Source organism: Piliocolobus tephrosceles, chromosome 4, assembly GCF_002776525.5.
Source record: "Piliocolobus tephrosceles isolate RC106 chromosome 4, ASM277652v3, whole genome shotgun sequence".
Lineage (NCBI taxonomy): Eukaryota > Metazoa > Chordata > Mammalia > Primates > Cercopithecidae > Piliocolobus > Piliocolobus tephrosceles.
Window position 1 is genome coordinate 32,335,277 of NC_045437.1, and position 12,795 is coordinate 32,348,071.

Consider the following 12,795-nt stretch of genomic DNA (forward strand, 5'->3'; position numbering starts at 1 on the left):
AGCTGGTCATTCAAGGTCAAGAACATGAAGACCAGCCCACCCCTGAAAATGACGGATCAAACTCAGCTTCACAATGACTCTTATTCCATCCCTAGTGGTGTTTAAAAACACACTGTCTTAAGCAACAAGGGGAACTGACCACGTGTTCACAATAGTTTGTTTCTTACCCTCTGCTTTGGCTTGACCAAACTTTAGTCAGGCTTCTCTCCTCCACAAAGATTCCTAGACTTTGGCTCTCCTGCAAGTTTAAGCAAGCGCTGAAACACTAAGGAGCAGAACATCTGTTAACAGCTCATCCTGAAAATCAACTGACCATAGATAAAAACACTTCCTATTGGAATATCCTGGTTTTGCCGCCTGCTTGCCCACACTCTATGCCCTTCTCCACAAAGGTCTGGCTGGTCCTTCTCCCTCCATAAAAAGGAAAAGCTTCTTTCTGTTTGATTTTGAGACACTTGCAGATATCTGAGGTTGACATGTTCTTCCTATTGCAATAGTCTTTTTGAATAAAGTCTCTCCTTATCTAAGTTTGATTTGTTTTTAATTAATATAATGCAACCGAATACTTTATAGAAATAAGAATAAATGAGCCACAAATATATACAACAACATGGGTGAATCTCACAAATATAATGTGAAGCATAAAAAGCAAGAACTAGCTCTTCTTCTCCGAGAAAACACCAAATGGCAGATGACGCCGGTGCAGCGGGGGGCCCAGAGGCCCTAGTGGCCCTGGGATGGGGAACCGCGGTGGCTTCCGTGGAGGTTTAGGCAGTGGTATCTGGGGCCGGGGTCGTGGTCGTGGAGGAGGCCGGGCTGGGGCCGAGGTGCGGAGCTCAGGGAGGCAAGGCCAAGATAAGGAGTGCATGCCCATCACCAAGCTGCGCCGCTTGGTCAAGGACATGAAGATCAAGTCCCTGGAGGAGATCTACCTCTTCTCCCTGCCCATTAAGGAATCTGAGATCATTGACTTTTTCTTGGGGGCCTCTCTCAAAGACGAGGTTTTGAAGATTATGCCCCTGCAGAAGCAGACCCATGCTGGCCAGCACACCAGGTTCAAGGCGTTTGTTGCTTTCGGGGACTACAATGGCCACGTAGGCCTGGGTGTTAAGTGCTCCAAGGAGGTGGCCACCGCCATCCGTGGGGCCATCACCCTGGCCAAACTCTGTGTGCAGAGGCTACTGGGGGAACAAGATTGTCAAGCCCCACACCATCCCTTGCAAGGTGACAGGCCTCTGTGGCTCTGCGCTGGTGCGCTTCATCCCTGCACCCAGGGGCACTGGCTTAGTCTCAGCGCCTGTGCCCAAGAAGCTGCTCATGATGGCTGGTATCCATGACTGCTACACCTCAGCCCGGGGCTGCACTGCCACCCTGGGCAACTTCGCCAAGGCCACCTTTGATGCCATCTGTAAGACCTACAGCTACCTGACCCCTGACCTCTGGAAGGAGACTGTATTTACCAAGTCTTCCTATCAGGAATTCACTGACCACCTTGTCAAGACCCACACCAGAGTCTCCGTGCAGCAGACCCAGGCTCCAGCTGTGGCTACAACATAGGGTTTTTATACAAGAAAAATAAAGTGAATTAAGCCTGAAAAAAAAAAAAAGCAAGAACTAAATGGCTATATACTGTATACCTTATATGAAGTTCAAAAGAGAAAAAATGAACATAAATTGTTGAAAGTCAGGATGCAGGCTCCCTTCAGGGGGGCAGTTGCTGGAGGGGGACAAGGAGAGCTCCTAGGGCACTGATAGTATTCTGTTTCTTGATCTGGAATATACTCAATTTGTGAAGAGTCACCTCATGACAGACACATAATTTGGAAAACTTTCTATGTGTTCTACTCCAATAAAAAATTCACTTAAAATTGAATCTCTTAGAATTATAATTTATTTTTTCTCAAACAAACTTGTATGAAGCAAAAAAAGGGCCTCAATGCTTTCTAACTAGCAAATGAATTCATATCATTTACATATGTGACTTAAATAGTGATAGAATTAGAGAATAAGATAAGTTAGCCCATAGTTAATAATTATTTAATTTAATTTAATTTAATCTCTGGTTTTCGTGTTTGATGGTCACAGGAGTATAAATATCTTTGGAACTTTATTTTCTAGTGTGTTCACTATCACTTAAGGAACTGTCTTAGTCTATTTGCATTGCTAGGAAGGAACACCTGAGACTGAACAATTTATAGAGAAAAGAGGTTTATTTTGGCTCAAGATTCTGCAAGCTGTATGGGAAGCATGGTGCCAATATCTGCCTCTGGTGAGTGCCTCAGGAAGCTTCCAGTCACATGAAAGTTGAAGGGGGAGCTGGCATGTACATGGAGAGAGTAGGAGCAAGAGAAAGAGGGAGGAGGTCCCAGACTCTTTTAAACAAACAGATCTCACATGAACTAACTGAGTGAGAAACACTTTTCTCACTCATCACTGAGGCAATGGCACTAAGTCATTCATGAGGAACCACCCCATGATCCAGTGCCTCCCACTGGGTCCCACCTTCAACGCTGGAGATCACATTTCAACATGAGATTCTGAGGGGACACACATTCAAACTATATCAGGAACCAAATTCAGTTTCCTACAAAACATAGTCTAACTATGTTTGTTAGATGTTTTGGTGTTTAATACATCAAAAATGTAAAAATATCAATTTGCTATAATCACAGCTTTTTAATGTTCTGTGAGAGAAAAAATGTAGTTAGCACAGTAGAAGAATATCAGGGGAAGCTGCTTATCATTATCAAACAAATTTCATGATGACAGAATATGACAGCACAAAATGTGTATATGTTTAACTTAAATGTGAACTTTATCTTACCTGGCTGGTGGTTCTCTGGTTTTCATGTTTGATGGTCGCAGGAGTATAAGTATCTTTGGAACTTAATTTTCTTATCTTGTATAGTGACTTTCTTGTCTTGTATAGTGACAAAGAATGATAACTAGTTCAGTTACATTTTCAAGAGACCTGTCATCACAATGGTATTATTCTTTATTTTCTTATGAAATAATGTTTCAACTTACAACTTAATGTTCTAGCTATAATTTTAACCAAGGCTTTACAAAATGCATAGAGCTTATAATCTCCAATTCCTAAACACTCTAGTGGAAGGATCAGCTGTAATTAAATAAGTAGTAATAAAATAAATTTAATTACAAACTAAGATAAATGTTATGAAGGTAAAGTACACAGTGCTACAAGAACTATAGCTGGGGATTGAAGTTGTATATTTAAGAAAAATTATGTTGGCTTCAGTGTGAAGATTGGAGTGTGAAACAGGGAAACGCATGCAGGAAAACTACCTGGGAGGCTTCTGTGTAGTTTAGGCAAAATGTGGTAATTTATGAAAGGGTTTGGCATTGGAGATAGAGTGAGTGAATGAATTTGAGGCATTTGGGAAGTAAAAAGCTTTCACTCTGTGCTCATACCTCCCACTGTAGCTATGTAAAACTATTTCCAGGTCCCAGAAGATACTAGCTGTGTCTTGCTTTGTACGTGATGCTTCTTTCCTGAGTCATCTTTTCTTTAATGTTCCATCTAGCTACATCTCGCTTATCTTTCAGCACTCTGCTCTTCCGTGAATTCCCGTGGCTCCCTGTTTTTGCCACTGTTGTCACACTTGTAACAGAGCTTTTTTCTGTCTGCTTACTGTTGGTCTTTGTGCTAGACTGTTAGCTTTTATACTTGAGGACGCTCTCTTGTCTGTTTTGTTTCTGTGCCACCAGCTCTGGAGCCATGATTCAGAGTAGAAAACACTTTTCTTAAATTACTACTCAGTCAGGTGGGATTATTGCAAACCCCTTCATAACTTCATTATTCTTTCACAAAATCCATTTTGTTTTTTAAATTCTCTCATGTGTTTGTTTTGTGTTTCATTAATTTTGGCTTCTGTCTTCATTAATTCTAACTTCTATTTTTGAGGGTTTTAATTTGTTTTCCTTTATTAAATTCTTGAGATGGATGTTTAAATTATTGATTTTTGGCCTTTATTCTTATCTAACATCTATGTTTAAGGTTATAGATTTTTTCCTCTAAAACATGACTTTTATTGCATTCTGCACATATTTTCATTACCACTAAGTTCAAAGTATTTTCTAATTTCTGTTGTGATCTCTTTTTGACCCAAAGGTTATTTAGAAATATATTTTATATTTTACAAACATATGATAATTTTCTAGTTATCTTTTTATTATCTATTAGTCTATGGTCATGTAATCTGTGTGATTTTACTCCTTTGAAATTTGTTGAGAATTGCTTTATGGTCTAGCAATTTAAAAAAATTTCTGCACGCATTTGAAAAGAAGGTATGGTCTGCAGTTGTTGGTTATTTAAATACATAAATTCTAACTGGGTTGTTCAAATATTCTATACCTTTTTTCTGTCTGCCTGTTTTGTCAGTTCCATAGAAGTATTTTTAAATCTTCTAGCATGAATGTGCATTTGCCTGTTTCATCTTGTAATTCCATCAGTTTTTGCTTCATATGTTTTTAGGCTATTTTAGTAGGTGACATTATTATATATAACTGTTAAATTAAATCCTCTTCCCATAATGTCTCTCATTTTTGCTTTAAAGTATATATATACTTTATATATAAACTTATATATACTTTATGTATATTATATATATTTATATATTTATATATATTTGTGTATATATACACACACACACATACATGAATATTTCTCATATTAGTGCAGTTCTATCAGCTTTCTTTTGGTTATTTATTGGTGACTAACAAAGTATCCATGAACATAGTCATTTAAAACAACAAATATTTATTATTCCTAACACTTTAAGAGAATCAAGAATCTAGGTGCAGCTTAGTCTCTCATGAAGTTGCAGCCAGGATGTCAAGTGGGTCTGCAGTCTTCCGAAGGCTTGACCAGGGCTGGATGATCCACTTCCACAAGGGCTCACTCATATAGCTGTTGACTGGAGACCTCAGTTCCTCACTGGCTATTGGCAGGAAGCCTTGGTTCCTCACATGGATCTCTTCATAGGGCTGCCTGAGAGTCCTCATGAGATGACGGCTAGCTTCCCACAGAGCAAGCAATCCAGAGAGAGAGATCAAGGAGGAAGCCAGAATGTATTCTATGGCTTGGTCTCAGAAGTCACACACTTGCATTTCTGCCACATTCTGTTCATTAGAAGTGTCACTAAATACAACCCACTCTCAAGGGAGGGGAAATAGGCTCCACCTTTGAAGAGAGAAGTATCAAGGAATTAGTAGTCCTATTTTAAAACGACCGCAATTAGTATTTACAAGGTATATATTTTTTCATTCCTTTACTTCTAGACTGTTCCTTATATTTTAGGTTCGGCCCATATTAAGAAGAATATACATACATTTTATGCCAATCTGTCAATCTTTGTCTTTTAATTGTAGCATTTAGCCCATTTTCACTTCATGTACTTATTGATGCACTTGAGTTTAAATCTACTATGTCGTTGCTTGATTTCTCTTCATCTCACCGTGTGTTCTCTTCTCTCATTTCTTACTGTTTGGGTTGAGATGATTTGAAGCTGGGTTTCAGTCTCTGTGAAGGCTAGTCTACTCGGATAGACCACTATTCCCAAGGAGCTGCCTTTCAGGATCCCTGCTGAGAACAGACTCTGAACACCATTACGGCGCTGCTGTTCATGTGAGCTGGTTGAAAGTTCTGCTCAGCTTCTGGGCTTCTCAGCATCCTCTTCCAGAACCCGCATACAATAGAGGGGAAAATAGGTCCCAAGCTGAGCTTACTTCAGTGGGTTTCTGCCCCAGATTTCAGCTCTGTAATTCTCCCCTATCTTGTTGGTTCCCCAAAGCTCTCAAGCAGAATATTTTTTAAAATTATTTTCCAGCTGTTTATTTGGGAAAGTTGTTCTGAATGTCTCAGTTTGTCTTCAATGGAAGTGCAGTTTTATGTCATTTAATTTTCACAAATGGTGGAATAAGGATTATTATTTCTTTGCTAGTGAGGACATTGGTCACAGACGAGCCAAGTAAATAACTGAAAGTTACATTTAGAAAGTGACAAACTTAGAATTTGAAACTGTGTATTTCTGTCTGTAAAATTCAGGCTATTTACATTAGCTAAAAGCAATTTTGGCTGATATCCTTGAAATGAAACACACTATTAGAAGATTTATTAATAATAATAATGCTTATTGTTAATAAAATTGCTTATACTTCTCACCAATTATAAATATGTTTGAAAAACTGAAAATCTTTCTGTTTTATAGTAGTTTTTAATTAATTGCATTAAAACATAGTGATTTTGAGTTTCCTAAGTATTGTGAATTATAGTTTTATAATTGCATATTGATACTGACTAGAATCAGCGTTTTATAAAATAATGGTACTTTATCATGAAGGTCTAATTTAAACAAATAAGTGCTTATTTTTAATGTATGCATTAAAAATTATCCCAATTTTAGAATTTCTTAACTGCCACTTCTTCACTCTTTATCCAGGACTCATTTTAAAGAAACTCAGTCTTGCTTCAGGTCTAATTTATCTCCCGTTAAAATTCCATTGTAAAACAATGAATTCCTTTCCACAAAGGCACATAAATATTAAATTCTACCATATGTTATTTGTCTTTCAGGGATGACATTTTTGAAATCTATATGGATCTTTAAATAGTCAACAAATATATATAACATGTGTTGCTTTCCAGTTTGTTAAGCTTTAAAATATTAGTAAGAACTGAAGAAAAGTTCTTTTTTTCTTATTTAAAAGAAACATCTGTATTTGGAGATAGCTTCTCTGCTTATTTTCATTGATTAGAAGCTTTACTTGCTCTATCAGAGATATCAGAATATTTCCATTTGCTCTGCAATGATGAGGTTAAATTAAAGTTGAAGTCAATATTTTAGAAAGGTATCAGGTTGGTGTAAAAGTAATTGCAGTTTTTGCAATTACTTTTTTTTTTTGAAATGGAGTCTTGCTCTGTTGCCCAGGCTGGAGTGCGGTGACATGATCTTGGCTCACTGCAACCTACACCTCTCGGGTTCAAGCAAATCTCCTGCCTCAGCCTCCCGAGTAGCTGGGATTACAGGCGCCCACCACCATGCCTGGCTAATTTTTGTATTTTTAGTAGAGACGAGGTTTTGCCATGTTAGCCAGGCTGGTTTCAAACTCCTGATCTCAGGTGATCCGCCTGCCTCAGCCTCCCAAAGTGCTGGGATTACAGGCGTGAACCACTGCACCCAGCATTTTGCACTTTTAATGGCAAAAAATGCAATTACTTTGCACCAACATAAAATAGCAAAGGCTAAAATGTACACATTTCTTCAACAAAGTGGGATATGGACCTATATCGTCTGAGAACCAGAGTTTCTGAGGTCACTGAAGGGCTTTTGTGTCGAGTGTGCTTTAGAGGGCATCAGCCTCTAAATAGACTTGACTTTTTTTCTGAAGTGTTGGTGCCACTCAAGAGAAAGGGAAATAATAGAGTCCTCTCAGGCCAACTGGTGTTAGCTTTAAGGGAACAGAATAAATGAAATCTGACTTAGGGTTTTTTTCCTTTAGAAGCCCTGAATGGGATTAAACAACTTATCTTTCTAGAGCAGGGAGATAGAGATTTGGAGCAGGGTCCCAGAGATGACTAAAGAGTGTGCCTTTTCCTGCACCTTTGTTACGTCTTAGAACCAAAACTCTGTGCTGAGCAGCTGCAGAAGAAAGATATAGGGTTTGAGGCAGTGGAAAAACCGTCACCCTGAGGAGGAGGATATAGTATTGCCTGGAGGTCCTTGAATTTCATCTAACGTGCTCTGGATCTGCTGCTTGGAGACCGTAGGTCAGTATGGGTCCTGGGAAGTCAAAATTACAGCCTTTATTTTTTTTTTTCTGGTTTAAAATACCAAGTATTTGAAAACAGGAGGAGGAAATCAACCAAAGGAGGAAAAGAGGGAGAAGAGTTTTACGAAAAGTTAACTTCAGTAACTGCAAAGACATTCCTCTTTAGTGGAGCTTTTGCCTAAGAGTTGCAATTTTTTTTTTTTTTTTCATTCTAGAAGCTTAAGATGGTAGAGAAGAGAAAATGTAGGCTGCAATGGGGTAAGCTGCCTTTTTGGGGACTACATAGCCTGGTCATATGAAAGATTACTTTGGACATGATGGCGACACTTTGGGAGAGAGTTGATTTACAGCCAGCTTAAAAGGGACTTAATGAACCTTGTCAGGGAACATCTGTGTGCGTTGACTGCTGGATTCCCAGGGCCCAAGGATTGACTCGTTAGCACCTTGTCAGATTGCTGTTGACCTAAGAATTGCCATTTGATGTTCCTACTAGCAGAATCTTGAAGAAACTCCAGAAAAATGCTCATGAAAAAAATCAATATTGGAAATCTGCCATACCCTGAGAGCGCTACTATCAGATTACATATCTTTTAGTCCAGTAGGAACTTTCCCCTACCTCTCCCTACTCCCACTCCCAGCAGTAACTCTGTAGGATTTGGGGAGGGGAGAGAAGGAGAAAAATTCAAGTCTGAGAAATAAAAAGGACCATGTTCCTTTCCCCCACTGCAGGTTTCTTACCTGGAAGAAGCCCCGAACCAGAGGAAGGAAGGAGCTTTAGCTTTAAATAAAGTATGAAAAGTTGATCATGATAGTGGACTAGACATTTAATTACTGGGGTGAGACTGACCAGAGGACTCCTAATATTCAAAACGAATCAGAAAATTATGGGTGCTGCCTGAGTTACTGAGTTACAATGGGTTACCAGTTACGAACCCATTGAGCTAGTGCCAAGGGCAGGGAGGAAAGTAAAGTTACTTTATGATTGCACCTTTTTATGTTTTGCCCATCAAGTACTGGTTATAGCTCATCCAAATGTCTCAGCCTCTATCAGTCTGCGAGAGTATGTGTAGAGACTGTCTTGGTCCTTCTGGGCTGCTATAACAAAAATACCATAGGCTGGGTGGTTTAGAAATAACAGAAATTTATCTCTCCACAGTTTTGGAGGCTGGGCCGTCCAAGATCAAGGTTCAGGTAGATTCAGTATCTAGTGAGGGCTCTTGCTGGTTCATAGTCTTCTTACTGTCTCCTATGTAGTAGAAAGCTGAGGGAGCTCTTGGGTTTCTTTTATAAGGCCATGGATACCATTTATAAGGGCACCACCCTTATGACCTAATCATCTCCTAAAGGTCCCATCTCCAAATACAATCACATTGGGGATTAGGTTTCAACATATGAATTTTGGGGGGAACATAAGCATGCAGTGTGTAGCACACATGGAAATGTATTTCCAAACTTCCATGGCTCTTAGCTCATACTTGCTCTTGTAGGCAGTCACCCTGCCCACCCTACTTCCCTACTCAACTCCCCAATTCAATCAAGGTTTCCCTGGGTCACAGTCAGGAGTTTTCCAAGGTCAAGGAGATTCCCAGGGTCTCAGTACTGACCGCTCCTCTTCTTCTGTTTGTGAACCCTTTGGGAAGACCATGGGTTTGTAGGCCTCAAATGAGGCCCCTACCCACTGACTTGGAAGACAGGAATCCTGGATGTGATAGGCTGAAAAATGACCCCTGAAGATATACATATTTGAATCCCTGGAATCTGTGAGCATTATATTATATGGAAACAGAGTCTTTATAGATTTCATTAAGATGATCAGATTTAATTAAGATGGGGAGATTTTATTGGTTTATCAGAGTAGGCCCTAAGTGCAATTATATATATTCTTATGAGAGGGAGGCAGAAGGAGATTTGACATAGGAAAAAGAGGAGAAGGTGATGTGAGGGTGGAGGCAGAGAGAAACTTGGAGATACTGGCCTTACAGGTTAGAGTGATGCAGCTACAAGCTACCACAAGAAGCTGGATGCCAAAGCAGTAACCATGAGAAGCTGGAAGAAGAAAGGAACGGATTCTCCTCTATAGCCTCTGGAGGGAGAATCACCCTGCCAGCACCTCATTTAGGCACAGTGAAGCTGATCTTAGACTTCTGGCTTCCAGGACCATTAGGGAATAAATTTCTGTTGTTTTAAGACACCATGTTTGGAGTACTTTGTTAAAGTGCTTTAGGAAATGAATATACTAGGAAGATACTCCTCCCTCCTCCTATGTAGGGCACAAGTAGACATTACAGGGTATGCCTCATTTTGAATTCAGTTGGGTCATCTGAGACCCTAGTCAGTACTACCTATGCCTCGAGTCTCACAAGAACTTTCGTGGAAAAAATATATTTTACCTTCTAACAAAAAGTGACCATTCAAGTTTGAAGTGGAGGTGGCATGAGATGAGTGAAAGAAAGTAGGCCAGGCCTTCTCCATTGTCCTGGTTTTTCCTGTTCCCTTAGGCACCTGCCTCCAAGTTCCTCTTAATCTTCAGCTAAATACAAAACAAAGCAGAACAAACAAAACAAAGCACAATTCCATACACCCCCAACAATGCTTCCCGTGCTGATCAACTGATACTTGGGGTGAGGCTGTCACTCTTCACTTCTCAGAGAAGCATTTGAGTTTACTCAAATCCAGCCACACTCCCTGAACCATCTAGACATACTGAACTGCCTACTCCAGAACCGGGTGCATAGAACATATTCAGAAAACGGTGGCTACTTTGGGAGAAAAACTCTATTGGAATTGGTAGGACTGGGTTTGAACTCCCAGCTTTGCCTTTCCCTGGCACTGGCACTTTTTCTTATCTGTAAAAGGTGTGGTTGGGGTGGGGGCGGTGGTAAGCATATGCATCTCAAAGAGTAGTTTTAAGAATTTAGTGAGCATAAGGCCTGGTACGTAGATAATAATTCCCACTCACTAATGCTTTTACATCTTGATTATTTCCTTACCTCTTCATGGCATTTTACATGCAAATGTTTTACCATATTATTGTAGAATAATAAAAATAAAAATAATCTTCAAAAGGTGATTATCTAGTCATCTCACTTATTGCATTATGAGTTCATTGAAGACAGAGATTGTGGTTTACATCTGTTGTCTCTATTGTCTAGCACAGAGTAGACTTTACAAATACCTGTTGACTAATTCAATATTTTAGACACTTCTGACAGCAGGAATGCCTTTTACTACTAGTTTTAATCAGTAACACAAATTCAAGTTAGATTATTGCCTCTACCAGGTAACATGTTCATCTTCCTATGAGAACAGAAAAGAATGATCTGAACGGAAGCCTGGAAGAGACTTAGCCAGAAACAAACAAACGAACAAACAAAACTGGTTGCCTGAGCCAATGTGTATGCCTCTATAAGGTGGGAAAAAAGTGCTATAGAAAAAGTGAGAGCCTTCAGTGACTCAGCTTTGATTTGTGTTCATTTCACAAAGTGACATTCAAGCAAACTTTTAGGACCATTTACTCAGTCCTCTATGGGGTGCCTCATTTTTCAAAAAATTAAACCCATTGAAATAAAAAACCTACTGATAAATAAGGCAATTGTTCCTATTTCAAAAGGAATTTTTCCTTCACAAAACTATCAGCTTCAAATGAGGGAGGTTCTTTAGAGCATTTAAAATATAACTACATTTCTAGAAGTTCTGCAACTTTGAGACAAGCACACCCATAGTGTGAAAATAAAGTCCACTTTTGATTTATATTAATATTCTGTATTTTTGTATAGATTAATTCACCTAATTCATTCATTTAATCACTTTCTTATTTGTTCAAAAATAGGTTAAACAAATTTTACGCTTCTGAGACACTGACCACAAGGAAGGTAGTCTAAGTTAGTCCAAACAATGAAGAAGCCTAGTCTTTCAGCCCATGTGACATTACATGTCAGACAGGGAAGTTCACATGATTCTAAGTAAAAAAAAAAAAAAAAAGCCCTGAGTTTGAACTTCAGCATTGTGAGTTGAGATACTAGTTGCACGACCTTGGGTAAATTACCTACCCTGCATGTCAGTTTCTCCATCTAGTATAAAAAGGACTACCTCATAAGGTTGCCCGAGGATTCCTGAGATAACAATGCACGTGATGCTTGATTTACAGGGGCCAAGTAGCTGATAAAAAAAAAAATGTTAGTTTCTTTTTTACCTCATCCAGATATCCTTCTTGTCCCTATCCTCTCACCTCCTACAACCACAGTTAGCCTTCTAACTAAAATCAGACATTCTGAAATTTACATTTTATCAGCATTTTCCCCAGAAAGTATTCTATTGGCAAGACATAACAGCAACAGTAGTGGCAGTAGCAACAATTGCTAATATTTTATTGAAGCCTCATAAAATACCTATATTACCTCATTTAATCATCACTACAACCCTTTGATCTAAGTAACAGTTATTATCTTTATTTTAAAGGAGGTTAAAGTAACTTGCTCAAGTGAGATGCAAACTTAATACATGCTGTTGATACATACTGATGCATTTTGTTATCTCCAAGTACAAAGGCAGTAGAATTTTCATTACTTGTAAGTATTAGAGAAACTGTAAATTCTCTAGCCCCTTACTCAGAGATGTTGAAATAGTCATAAATGTGAAAAAGAGAGGATGTTTCTCCTGTGGAGACCTAGTATCATGACAGCTCGTAACTAGAATACAAAGGTGACTTTTGACCTAGTGATCTTTTCTGAATCAAACTTGCTCTTTCAGCAGCCCCCAGTCTCATGAAACCTGGAAATTTCATTCTGCAGAGAGACTCTTGAGTAGAAGACTACCAATGAGATCCACTCATTTGCATACAAATATGTTAGTTAATTATTCACAGAAATTTTACAAGTGAGAATTATTAAAAATTCCTTTGAATTTCCCAGGAAATAATTTTTAAGGAATTCATAGACTTCTTATTTTAGAACTGTTTTAGATTTACAGAAAAATGGCGGAGTTCCCTCATGCCTCCTCTCCCCA

General features: G+C 38.9%; 1 pseudogene; it reads left to right on the top strand.

The window, feature by feature from the left end:
• The first annotated feature begins 684 nt into the window (after positions 1–684).
• On the top strand, positions 685–1,607 carry LOC111545597 (annotated as a pseudogene).
• Positions 1,608–12,795: the final 11,188 nt, after the last annotated feature.